Here is a 13,679-nt window from a genome sequence, read left to right on the forward strand (position 1 = left end):
GTCTTGATAAAGTTATCATTTTGTGTAAAAATGGAAATTACAGCATATACCCATTTTTGTGAATGATCTCATTTTTAGATTTATTTTTTTTAATTTTATATGCATTGTTGTTTTGCCTACATGTATATCTGTGAAGGTGCCAGATCCCCTGGAATCAGAGCTACAATCAGTTGTGAGCTGTGGATGCTGGGAACTGAACCTGGATCCTCTGGAAAAGTAGCCAGTGCTCTTACCAATGAGCCATCTCTCCAGCCCCCATAAATGATCTCTCTTTTTTTTAGGTTCTTTTTTTCTTTTATAAAAAAGATTTATTTATTATGTTTATAGTATTCTGTCTGCATTTATGCTTGTAGGCCAGAAAAGGGTACCAGATCTCATTACAGATGGTTGTGAGCCATTTTGTGGTTGCTGGGAATTGAACTCAGGACCTCTAGAACAACAGCTAGTGCTCTTAACCTCTGAGCCATCTCTCCAGCCCCCCATAAATGATCTCTTGAAGGATATTATTAATATTGGTTGCAAGTGGGAAAAGTAGTCTAGGTGGTTGAGGGTAGCAATGTGAAGGACATTTTTACTATATGATTTTAGTTATACTTTAGTTTTTTAATAATATGATTACATTCCTTATTCAAAATAATATAATAATAATTTTTTAAGGGTTCACTGACTTTACTGGTTCAACAATAAACCGCAAAAGAAAAGACGTTAGCTGTCACTCCAGGGCGTCATCCACAGACCTGAAACCAAAATAAAAGAGCGTTGAGTACCGCATAGAGGGGACTGCCGGTTCTGGCTACATTTCTGCATTGAGAGAGATGTCCCAGCGTCTGAGGATAGAACCGGCGAATGGGAGGCCGCAGGCACCGAAGACATAACGCCAAGAGGGCAGGAGCCCTTTCCTTCTGCCTCCGTACATAACGTATAATAATTATTTTTATTATTATTTGTGGTATTGGGATTAAACCCAGGGACTGCCACTCAAAGAACACACTGACCACTAAACTACCATCAAAATTGTATAACTTTTGGACTGGAGAGATGGCGCTGAGATTAAGAGTGCTGACTGCTCCTTGTTGTACCCTCAAGGAAGGGAGAGACACCTCCCACAGGGACTTCAAGTGCCTTTTCCAGTTATTTCAACAATGAAGCTGGTATTCCTTAGGAGCATGTAAATCATGATGATTTTCATGCCAATCAACTGTTGAGCAAGATTAATGAACCACCAAGCCAGTTCCCAGACAAGATCTCCTCTCGGGTACCAAGTCTGCAGACAATTCACTTGAGAATCCCTTCTTCAAAGGATGCTTAAGTTCATCACAGTCCTTCCCTCTCATGGCTTCTCAGCCTGCATCTTCTGATGCCCGCAGAAGCCCTTTTGGAAATCCTTTCTCCTAGTTTCTGACATTGTCATGCTGACTATCCAGAGGAGCAAAAAACTGGCTATAGCCAAGGACAAAAGCTGAGAGCCAGACACGCGCAGATCTCTGTCCTTGTTCCTTTCATCGTTGATATATTATCTGTTGCCTTACTTGTCTCTGCCTCTTGTAAAATGCCTTATACTTTCTGTCTAGGCTGAAGAAACTGAAACTATGGCTTTACCCAAATTAAGCTCTTAGATCTTTAGCTCAACTATAAACGAAGTAGCTTCCCTGCCAAATTCTTGTCCTTTGTGCCCCGCGACCCTTTCAGAATAACTCCCCTTCTCCCCTCCAGTTGGGAGGTACAGCCATCTGAACCCTTCATATCACACTACCTTGAGGAAATGCCCAAATCCCCATATTCCTGGTGTGCAGAATAGCTTAAACATTCTGTTAGTAGGACAGCAAGACACTTTGCTTCCCATCTCCACCCACAAAGAAGTGTGTTGAGTAATATGAAAGCAAGACTAACTTCTCAATTACACAAGGATTTTTTTCAAGATGACCATTGCTCTGCTAATTTTGTCCTTTACCAATCAATCTAGCCCTCAGAGGTGATTATAGTTGACTTGAAACGGAGAAAATTCTAACTCCAAACATCAGGCATTATTCAACGCTAATAAAACAATTTCTCCCTGGGCCCTCACAGTGTTTTCATTCCAGACATTTTGCAGCTGTTTGACCTTGGTGACCTTATGGCACGAATTTTCCTTGATGATCCTAATTTCATATCATGTGATTTTATTTCTCAATAAAAATGATTATTGTGGCAAAAAAATAAATAAATAGTGCTGACTGCTCTTCCAGAGGTCCTGAGTTCAATTCTCAGCAACCACATGGTGGCTCACAACCATCTGTACTGAGACCTGGTGCCCTCTTCTGGTGCACAAGCATATATATCATACAAAGTTATGCATTTTTAAGGATTATATATGTATATAATTGTTTTAAAATGTATATATAATCCTTAAAAATGTATAATTTTGGGCTGGGGTGATGACTCAGTAAAGTACCTGCTGTGCCAGCAAGGAGACATGAGTTGCAATTACTGGCACCCCATAAAAATCAAGGTGTAGTCATGCACACATCTGCAACCTTAGCAAGGCTGAGAGCTGGGAGGCAGCTGACTCACTGGAGATTATTAGTCAACAGGTAAGCACTAGATTCAGTGAGAGACTCTCATCCTAGAAGATAAGGGATTCGCCAGGCAGTGGTGGTACATGCCTTTAATCCCGGCACTCAGGAGGAAGAGGCAGGCAGATCTCTGTGATTTCGAAGCCAGCCTGGTCTACAAGAGCTAGTTCCAGGACAGACTCCAAAGCTACAGAGAAACCTGTCTCAAAAAAAAAAAGAAAAAGAAAAAGAAAAAAAAAGAAGATAAGGGAACCATCTGTCTCTACCTCCTGAGTGCTTAAAGGTGAGAGACAGCATGCCAGGCCATTAAAGCAGTTTTTAAGACAATATTTATAGGTTAATTTAAGATGTAAGAGCTAGCTAGAAATATGCCTAATCTATTGGCCAAACAGTATGGTAATTAATATAGTTTCTGTGTGATTGTTCAGGTCTGAGCAGTAGGGAAACGAAAGAGCTGTCTCCATTTACAGCAATGATGCTTTGTTGGGTCAATGATTTAAAGATACAGGTATTTGGTACCATTAGTAAAGATGATTAGGGAAATGGTTTAGACTGCTCTGCCAATTGCTCCAATGAGAAATGCAAAAGATAGAAATAAGATTGGCGTCGCCTTCTTTATGCTAGATGTGAGGTTTGCCGAGGATGGAAAATAAGAACAAGGAAGTTTTATACATTATAAACCCATGAATTCTATCTGTGGATAAACAGGCTGATAATCAAAGAAAGCAACCATGTCCCTACACCCAAGGTTAGGGCAGAATTCATTGGTCATATAACTTATAGAATTAATCACAGGTTTCTGTAGGCACCTTGAAAAAAAAAACAAAGCTGTAGAAGAAAATTAAATGACCCTATTGCATGTACAGAGAAAAGAAATGTAGATGGTCATCTAGACCACTTGTTTAAGGTTTTGTGAATAGAATTAGGCTAGGAATCTGCTGCACTGAAGCCACAAACAGCTGCCTGCCAGTACAAAGGAACTGGCTCAAATATACTTGGCCTACTTAAAACTTTGTTGATCAATGATAAAAGAATCTTTGCTTTGGGGTGAAGACGTTATGGTGGGAAACTTAATACAAAGGAAATTTTTGAACTACTTGTGGGCATCTAAGAAAAGCATGTGACTTGTGATCATAATGTGATATCTTCCTGTGTAAAGATTCTAATTCATTCTCAGAAAATATGTAATTTGGGGTTATGCAGTGATTTCCTTCTTACATAGAGAATTTTATCTTGGGTGGTATAAAAGGGATAAGAGAAAAATAAGAATAAGAAGGATGGGGCTGGAGAGATGGCTCAGAGGTTAAGAGCATTGCCTGCTCTTCCAAAGGTCCTGAGTTCAATTTCCGGCAACCACATGGTGGCTCACAACCATCTGTAATGGGGTCTGGTGCCCTCTTCTGGCCTGCAGGCATATGCACAGACAGAATATTGTATACATAATAAATAAATAAATAAATAGAATAAGAAGGAGGAGGAGAAAAATAAAGAATTAAGCTTTGCCCCCTCAGATAAGACTTCTCTCTGTGTGTTTAATATTTACTAACTTCATATTTCCTCTCCAGTCTTTTACCTGCTGAAGCTAGTTCTTTGGCACCAATGCCTTAACCCTACTAAATTGTAGGCTGAGGCAGGAGGATTGTAAATCCAGAGCCACCCTGAGTTGTATATAACAAGTCATAGACTAACTGGGGTTACATTGTGAGAACGTAAAAAAAAAACAAGAAAAATAACAACAAACAAAAACCTGTTACAAACTCAATGGATATAGTAAATCACATAACAATTACATTACAAACTCAATAGATATAGTAAACTACATAACAATTATATTACAAACTCAGTGGATATAGTAAACCACATAGCAAATGGATTATAAACTCAGTGGATATTGTATACCACATAACAAGCACAACTAACTAATCAGACACAGAATGCAGGATAGACAGGGAAATAAAAAAAATTGAAGGAAAGGTAAAGAGACAAGTATTACACAGTGAATTTCTAGCTGACAGATCTATTGAACTATCCACGGGTAGTGTATACGTGTTGGGAGGAGAGAGCCGCTTGTTCTCAGCTGCCTGGCTAGCTTAGCCCCAAAATAATCACACAGAATCTGTGTTATTTAAATCATTGCTTGGCCCATCAACTCTAGCTTTTTATTGGCTAATTCTTACATCTTAATTTAACCCATCTCCATTAATCTGTGCATCACCATGAGGCTGAGGCCTACCAGCAAAGTTTTAGCACATCTGTCTCCGGCTGCAGCTCCATGGCTTCTTTCTGACTCCACCCTTCCTTCTCCCAGCATTCAGCCTAGCTTTCCCTGCCTACTTAAGTTCTGCCTTGTTGTAAGTCCAAAGAAGTTTCTTTATTCATTAATGGTAATCACAGCACACAGAGGGGACTCCCACATCATATATGTACACTCCACCTGGAGTAACCCATTTTTGCAGAGCTACGGGCATACTTGTCCTGTGGATAAGTCACTGTCAATTCTGTAGAAATCTGAAATCATGGCTTTTCTCCCTTTTATAGTCTCCCAGCAGTGTATAAACTTGAATTTCCTGTGGGGTAACCACATACCTACCCCCACACCATGAATCTATGGTGGGAAAAGGATTCAATCAAGCCTTTGTTCTCACAGCCAAATCTATATAACAATAGCCCCCCACAAACTTTCTGTATTGACAGACTGATAAGAAAGGAGCCTCAAAAGCATGGGATAAAACTGGACTCTCTGAGTATGGCGAACAATGAGGGCTGATGAGAAGCCAAGGACAATGGCACGGGGTTTTGAACCTACGTAATGTGCTGGCTTTGTGGGAGCCTAGCCAGTTTGGATGGTCACCTTCCTAGGAATGGATGGAGAGGGGAGGACCTAGGACTTACCACAGGGCAGGGAACCCTGACTGCTCTTTGGACTGGAGAGGGAGGGGGAGAGGAGTGGGGGGAGGGGGAGAAGGGTGGGAGGAGGGGGAGAAGGGTGGGAGGAGGGGGAGAAGGGTGGGAGGAGGGGGAGAAGGGTGGGAGGAGGGGGAGGGAAATGGGAGGCTGGGAGGAGGTGGAAACTTTTTTTTTCTCCTTTTCTCAATTAAAAAAATGGAAAAAAAAAGAAAGGAGCCTCACATAGGAGGTAATATGTCTGCTCTAACAGTAGACTAGGGAAGCTGTAATTTACTGGTATTCTGCTCTGACTTAACAGGCTACAAATTTTCTTTATTACCCTTTACCTTGGTTTCAACTAACAGAATCATAGCCCAGGAAATTAGACGTTTATACAGGAAAAGGGCCTGAGTCGCTAAAACTGGCTTCAGAGAGAAAAATTCTCATTCTGGCACCCTACTGGAGTCAAAAGCAAGATCCCCAGAAGAGGACCTTTTAACTCAGCCAGTTAGATGCCAATGAAAATCTCAAGCCAGCAGGTTAGTACAGCTACCAAGGCTGTGTTCCCAGCCCCCAGCTGTAGGGAAATTTACAACCATGCCCCCTCTGAGATGTAAAGCATCTCCTTGCTGGATTCACTAGTTTTTTGTGACTCTGTGAAAATGCATGCTTGATGCTATTGTAACCACCTATGAGATTATTAACTTCTCTGTATGCCAATATAAACTGAAAGCTTTGTGAGATTACCCCTTTCTTTTTACCTCCTTTTCCACCCTTGTGCCGGATGCCTTGCCCTTATGTCTGAGGCTTTGCCCTTATGCCCCTATGCTTCTTTTTCTCCCTTCTCTCAGGTAGTCCAGTGAATAGCCTTTATGGAGGACTGGAGGGCCTGTAATGACTTGGGAAAGGAGTGGTTAGAGAGTTCTACCAACTGCTGCTCTCTGAGCCTGGGAAGCAGTGGGGGAGGTCTTCCTAACATTTTCTTATGGGGGCAAATCTCTCCTATATGGGCTGCAGTGGCCCAAATCAAAGCAAAGGAAGGAGGCCTATTCATCCTTTGCTGGACTCTAATGAGAGTTTTGCTTAATATTTTAAAAATTTTATTATTATTATTATTATTATTACGTTATTGTCGAGATAAGGTTTCTCTGTAAAACAGTCCTGGCTATCTTGGAACTCACTCTGTAGACCAGGCTGGCCTCAAACTCACAGAACTCCACCTGTCTCTGCCTCCCGAATGCTGGGATTAAAGGTGTGCACCACCTCCCCCAACCGCGCCCTTAAATATTTTTGAAAAAGCTGTCAATTGATAGATTTTGGCTATGAAAGCCAGGCCATTTTTGGACCCCATTGCTAGGGGGAGGCTAAACCAATGGACCAGTTCCTGGAGGAGCTTTTAAGCTACTGTTGGAGCAGTTTCAGTCTGAGTGGGGAACACTTCTAGCCACCCAGAAATGGTTATCTCTAAAAACTAGCACATACTTACATCCTCCCTGATAAGCTAGATCTTGGTGCAAAATATCCTGATGACATTTGTGATGGACAAAGTAGTGTCCTCTTGCTGGCAGTTCAGGAGGATTTCATAGAACTAACTGCCATATCTTTGAAACAGCAAGATCTTTCTTTGTGTCTATTATGTTCCTGGAGGGGGTGAGCATGTGCCTGCACGCGTGTGTTTGTGTGTAACGTACCCACAGAGGCCAGTGCCAGATACCTGGTGCCTTAGTTAGGGTTTTTATCGCCGTGAAGAGACACCATGAACACAGAAACTTTTATAAAGAAAACATTTAATTGGGGTGGCTTGCTTGCAATTTCAGGGGTTCAGCCCATTATAATCATGGCGGGGAGCATGGTGGCATGGTGCTGGGGCTGAGAGTGCTACACCTTGACCTAGAGGCAACAAGAAGTCAACTGACTTTCACACTGAATGAAGCTTGAGAAAAGAGACCTCAAATCTCACCCTCACAGTGACGCATTTCCTCCAACAAGGCCACACCTAGTCCTACAAGGCCACACCTCCTAATAGTGCCACTCCATTTGGGGGCCATTTTCTTTCAAACGACCACACGTGGGTAAGGGCTCTCTGTATGGATTTACTTGAGCATAGTTCTGGCATCTTGAACCAGGCTGTGCAATCTAGGTATAACATACCTGGTCTGAGCAACGCAGAAAGTTCTGTGGACCCTAGATGAGCATCCTGGTGAAGTTCAATTCCCAGAGTCCTGCCAGCTGTTTCTGGGAGAATGATCTTTCCTTCTGGTGTCCTCCACCCACGTATGGATTCAAGCTGTGTGTTTTTTTTTTCTTTTTGCATCCTCTATTTCCTCTTGGTTATACCATGGAATCCCCAGCAATACAAGGTCAATAAACCCCACTGGTCTTAGGGCCATTTGTGAGGAAGCCAGGCCAGTGGTCCAGTTACCTCTTGCCTCAGGGTAGTCATTTTTTTACGTCCTCAGAGTGGACAGGGGAGGGTAGCAATTTTAGGGGAATCCAACTAGACTTTAGAAGGGCCATTTTTGCTCTACTTTTTATGTCATTTCTCTCGGAAGTGAGAAGCCCTCTTTCTCTGTCAGTCACACTGTGGACATGCTCAGTAGTAGAAGCATGGCGACTCTCCATTTATATGTTGGTAAACTTTCCTTTTCCCCATCTGAGAGCCTGGGTCAGATCAATCAGTTCTGCTCTCTGAGCTGAGGAACCTGATTGTTTCTGTTAAAGTAACTACTGCAGCTCCCAGATACCTGATTTCATCTTTCATCTTATGAATCATGGATGAGCACCTGCAGGTCATCACCAGGCAAGAGGGTAGCGGGATTGAAAGCAGTGGGTTTCTCAGGCTGGATTGCAGGGCCTAGTACTGGGTGATGTAGACGTTAGCCATCCAGAATTCTGGTGTTCCTCGGAGAAGGATCTCAACTACATACTGGGGTCCTAAGAGTGGAAGATCCTGATACAGAGAAACTTGTTTTCTTTTTCCATTAAATTAGCAGGAGCCCCCGGAGCTCTTAGGTAGGGCCATCCTGTGGCTGCAGGGTCCTGTTGTTACAACAGTATGTCATATGGTATTTCCGTGGCCCTAAAGTTTGAGTGAAAGCCCCCTTTTGTAATGTCTTTTGTGTGTGTGTGTGTGGACAAGCAGATGAAAAGGTTTTGAGGCATCTGGAAGTGCTAGGGCTGTCGTCTAAGTCAGAGCTGCTTTTAAAAGCACAAATGCCTTTTGTTTAGCCTCCGTCCAGATTAGGGGCTCAGTACCCCACTTTGTGCCGGCGTATAGAGAGGCCTCACTATTTCTGAAACTCTGGTATCCAGAGGCAGCAATACCTAGCTGCACCTAGGAACCCTTGAACCTGTGTCTTAGTCTTTGGAGTTGGAATCTGAGGGATGGCAGTAATCCTACTCTGAGACCAAGATAGGCAGCCTCTGATGGACACAGCTGGCCTTTCGCAGCTGACATTCTGTAGCCCAAGGCCTGTAACTCTTGCAGCAGACCCTCGGTGGCCCTTTCATAGCAATTTATTTTAGTTTCAAAGACTAGGAGAAGGTCGTTTATATAATGTAAATTTATAGTCCCAGGAAATCTATGACAGAAGGGCAGGAGAACAGCATTTAGTGTCTCGTTAAACAGGGTTGGAGAATTTTTAAATCCTTGGGGCAACCTGGCCCAAGTAAGTTGCCCATGGTAGCCTCCCTTTGGGTCTGTCCATTTAAAAGAAAAGATGGGTTGACTCACCTCTGCCAATGGAAAACTGACAAAATGTATCTTTCAGGTTCAATACTCCTGTTTCTTTGGAAGAATCAGACCCATGAGAATCAGAGGTCCCAGTTTCTCTGCAGGCAGGAGAGGTTTACTTCAGGGTGTGGTGGTTGGAATGAAAACGACCCCCACAGGCCCATTAGGAGGTGTGGCCTTGTTGGAGTAGGTGTGACTTTGTTGGAGGAAATCTGTTACTATGGGGCAGGCTTTGAGGCCTCAGAAGCTCAAGCCTGGCCAGTGTGTCACTTCCTGCTGCCTGCAGATCCAGATGTGGAACTCTTAGCTACCTCTCCAGCACGGTGCCTGCCTGCATGCCACCTTGCTTCCTGCCATGATAATAACAGACTAAACCTCTGAACTGTAAACAAACACCAATTAAATGTTTTCCTTTATAAGAGTTGCTGTGGTCATAGTGTCTCTTCACAGCAGCAATGGACCCTAACTAAGACACAGAACGGCTGGCAGCTCTCCAGGATGCCTGTCTCTCTAAGCCGGGCAATATGAACTGTAATTTCCCTTCCTGCTTCCAGGATCATGGGGTATTCCTTAAGCTGGACTGCAATAACTGAACTGGTTAGTTAAACTGAACTTGGTGTTGGGTCAGTCCTTGGGGGGCTGTTTTCTGCCCATTCCCCTGGGAATCTGTTGTATAGCCCAACCGTATCTTTTGATAGGGGCAGGACTTTCAGTTAGGAGATATTCTTTTGACAGAGGCCAAGACACCACAAGTTGTTGGGTACCTGTCATCAGAGAAGGTGGCAATGGTTTTCAGTTTATGTAAAAGTTTTTGTCTCTCAATCAGTTTTTAGTTGTTAAATATCTTTTAAGCTACCCCCAGTAACTGGGACATACTTATACCTTTAATTTATTTTATTATACCTTTTATAACTTTTTTCTTAATATCTGGGGACATCTGGGTGACAGAGGAAATCTTTTTAGTAGCTGTTTTTAATCCTTCTAAAAAGGACCTGGTAAAAATTGTTTAAAGTCTTTTTGGACAGAACGGAAGTGTGGAACTTGCTCTTTTTGGTTTCTTTGGGATTGTTTAGAGCAGACAGGGAGTAGAGGGAATGTGTATCACATGGAACTATTGCGCACTCCCTGTGTTCGTTCTGTTTAGATGCCGGGGGCCCTGAATGATAGGCTCAGTCAATCCCCTACTCCACACAAGGACCAACTCCACACAGGACAACCCAGCACCACGGCTGGGAGTCCATCAGCAGAACAAGCATCACTCCATAGGTGGGCCAGGTGCAAGTTTTTTGGATTTTCTGGGTCCTCAACAAGAGGAGGCAGATCTTAAGCCCATGGGGGTGGGGCTGGGAGTTTCATACCAGAGAAAGGCACTGGTCAATACAGGGAAACAAAACTGATCTAAAGACATATAAACACACACAGACACACACACTCACAAAGAGAGAGAGAGAGACAGAGACAGAGAGAAGACAATCAGGACAACCACACATTCATACAACTAATACAACTAAACAGACAGGGAATCCAGTGAGGCCTTACACAGATTCACAGATCTGGACACTGGATCAGCAGCCACACTGACCTCCTTTATGTGTTTAAACAGCAGGCACCTTAACCAGACTTACCTCTGGAAGTGACAAGTGGCAGTACCATGTGATTTGCTAATTTGTTTCCTTTGGGGTGGAGATGTCCAACTCTTCAGAAGCATTAGGTAGCAGCTGATCAAAAGGAGTCGTGGGGACCTAGAACTCAGATTGCACACCTCCTAACAGTTTCTACTGACCACTGCATTCTCACCAGCTCCAAGGGGTTCTGAGACCCCTGGTGTCTTGAGGTCTAGTCTCTGGAGATTTCAGTGGAACCTCCAAAAATTTCTGTGGGGTGTTCACAGGCAAAGAGTACTTGGACATGGTTTTAAGATAATAGGAAGTCTAATTATTAGCGGCCAGGTTCCCAGTGTAGTCGTAGCCCTTTCTCAGGGCAAGCTTTTTTAAATTTGGAATACTTTAGTTAACAGGAACAGTTAGCAAGAGGTGGAATCACAGAAGCCAAAAAACAAGATTAGTACATGTAGAGACTTCCCCAGAACTATGATATTTGATTGATTAGGTCTTATTTGTAGTTTTGGCAGCTGGTACTAGCTACATGTTGAATTTTATGGCCTGAATGATAATTCCATCATGGACTCAGTTGTACTAAGGTCTGGGGGCCTGTTACCATTTTGGGGGAGTTTTCAGGTCTTTAACTTCAGATTGCGACTGTGAAATTGATCCCTTTGTTCTGAGGCTTTCAGTTTCTTAGCATGAACACCCATTGGGTTCTCTGGTCTTCTCTAACATTCAGATAACCGTTGTTAGGCCTTATTCTGCTTTTATCAGTATATTAAATGACTGGAGTCTGCATATTTCCTGAAAATGTGCTGTATTTATTTCAGTTTGGGGAAAGCTGAAAATCCAAGATTGGATGGCTCCTTTGGCCTCTGGTAAGGGCCAGATCACATGATGATTGGAGTACATGAGGTTTGGAAAAACGGCATCACCAGACAAGAAACCAAAAAGTAATTCAGTTGTCAGATTTAGGCTTTGAGAACAGCACCTTCTCGTGAGAACTGACACAGTTGGGTAACAGCTTATACAATGCATTGCACCTCACCAGAGTCCTAAGGTCTTCCCACTAGACTCTTAAAAGTCCCACTGCTTCTCAGAGCATGATACTAGTGACCGACTGTCCTATACACACAACTTCAGGAGATGAAACCAAAGCCAAACCATAGCATTGAGTGTATTTACTTTATTTTTTACTTATTTTTCAATTTCTTTCAGATTGTGACAAACTTTCTCCATTCCCTTTCCTCCCTCCAAACTCTCCCATATACCTCTTCCCACTCTCCTTCAAATTCGTGGCCTCTTTTTCACTAATTATTCTTGTATGCATATATGTATATAAATATTTATTACCAAATATAACATGTTCAGTCCACATAATGTTATTTGTATGTGCATTTTCAGAGATGACTGACCATTTGGCATTGGGCAACCTATTGGTGTGCTCTTCCCTGGGGAAGGCCACTTCTCCCACTTTCAGATGCCCTCAGTTGCCTTTAGTTCTTTGTGTACATTAACTTCTATTAAATAAGGAGGGAATACAGGAACATATAGTTAAGTTTTCAAAACTAGGCAGTATCATATACTCTAAAGGCTGATAAAAATGTGCACCTCTAAGAACAAGGTGCTAACACATTGCCATAGTTACTTTCCTATTGCTGTAATAGGACGTGATGAGAAGACCATGGTAATTTACAGAGTACAAAGTTTATTTGGGGTTCATAGTTCCAGAGGTTAGAGTCCAGGACCATCATGGCAGGGATCATGACAGCAGGCAGGTAGGCAGGTACTGGAGCAGCAGCTGAGAGCTCACAATCACTAGGCAGAGAGTGCTAACTGGGAATGTCATGGGCTGTTTGAAACCTCAAAGCTTAACTGCAGTAACACACCTCCCCCAACAAAGCTACACCTAGTCCTTCTCAAACAGTCCATCAACTTGGGACTGAGTATTCAAATATAAGAGCCTGTGGGGGCCATTCTTGTTCAAACCTCCACACAGGCTATTAGAGATCAAAAATGAAAGTCAGACTTCTCTAAGTGTACTTTCTATAGTTCAGATGATAAATGTTTTGCATAATTATAACAAAAATCAAGCCCAAATTATCCACAACTATTTAAAGCAAGATGAATGTGCTAGCAGTTGTTGGGAGACTAATACAATCAATTTTCCATGTTATTTTAAACCCCAGGAGTTTGACTAACCTGGTGAGATATATCTTCAAAGACAAAGAGAATCATAAATCTCAAATTGTATTTAATGATAATTCTTAGTAATAATACTGAAATTGTCATTTGAAAACTATCAAATATGTGCTTAGGCTGAAATAAATAGGTTCATATAATTAGCAACTAAGATTTTTCTGCATAGGAAGAGAAATCATGGACCTGCCTGATGCCATTAGGGCCTGAAGGATGAAGGACACTTAAATGTCTGCCCAGGGTTGCTTGCCCTGGACAGGGAAGAGAACCCAAGGGCCAGCTGGGCAACATTGGAGAACAGGACAGTCAGGCACCATTATGGTGAACAAACATATGGTGGGGCTTTGTAGGCAGACGCTGCTTGTTTATTTCCCAACTGCCCATACCTGAAATAACCACACAGAGACTGTATTAACTAAAACACTGCGTGGCCAATCACTTAAGTGTATTGCTAGCTAGCTCTTATATCTTAAATGAACCCATTTCTATTATTTTATATTTTACCAAGAAATTCGTGGTTTACTGGTAAAGTTCCCGGGGTGTCTGTCTCCTTCAGCGGCTACGTGGTTTCTCTTCTACTCTGTCTACTTTCTCCTCCTCTATCTGCTTGGAATTCCCACCTTGCAACAGACCCAAAACAGATTCTTTAGTAACCAATGGTAGTCACAGAATACATAAAGAATCCCACATCAGGGCATGGGGGAG

General features: G+C 42.6%; 1 non-coding gene across 1 annotated transcript; it reads right to left on the reverse strand.

Moving 5' to 3' along the window:
- Nucleotides 1–813: 813 nt before the first annotated feature.
- LOC121436737 lies at nt 814–988 on the reverse strand. The gene has a single exon (XR_005972744.1). It is a non-coding gene; the product is annotated as a small nucleolar RNA SNORA57 (small nucleolar RNA).
- Nucleotides 989–13,679: the final 12,691 nt, after the last annotated feature.

This window comes from Microtus oregoni, unplaced genomic scaffold (assembly GCF_018167655.1).
Source record: "Microtus oregoni isolate MIOR12 unplaced genomic scaffold, Mior012 000050F_002, whole genome shotgun sequence".
NCBI classification, from domain to species: domain Eukaryota; kingdom Metazoa; phylum Chordata; class Mammalia; order Rodentia; family Cricetidae; genus Microtus; species Microtus oregoni.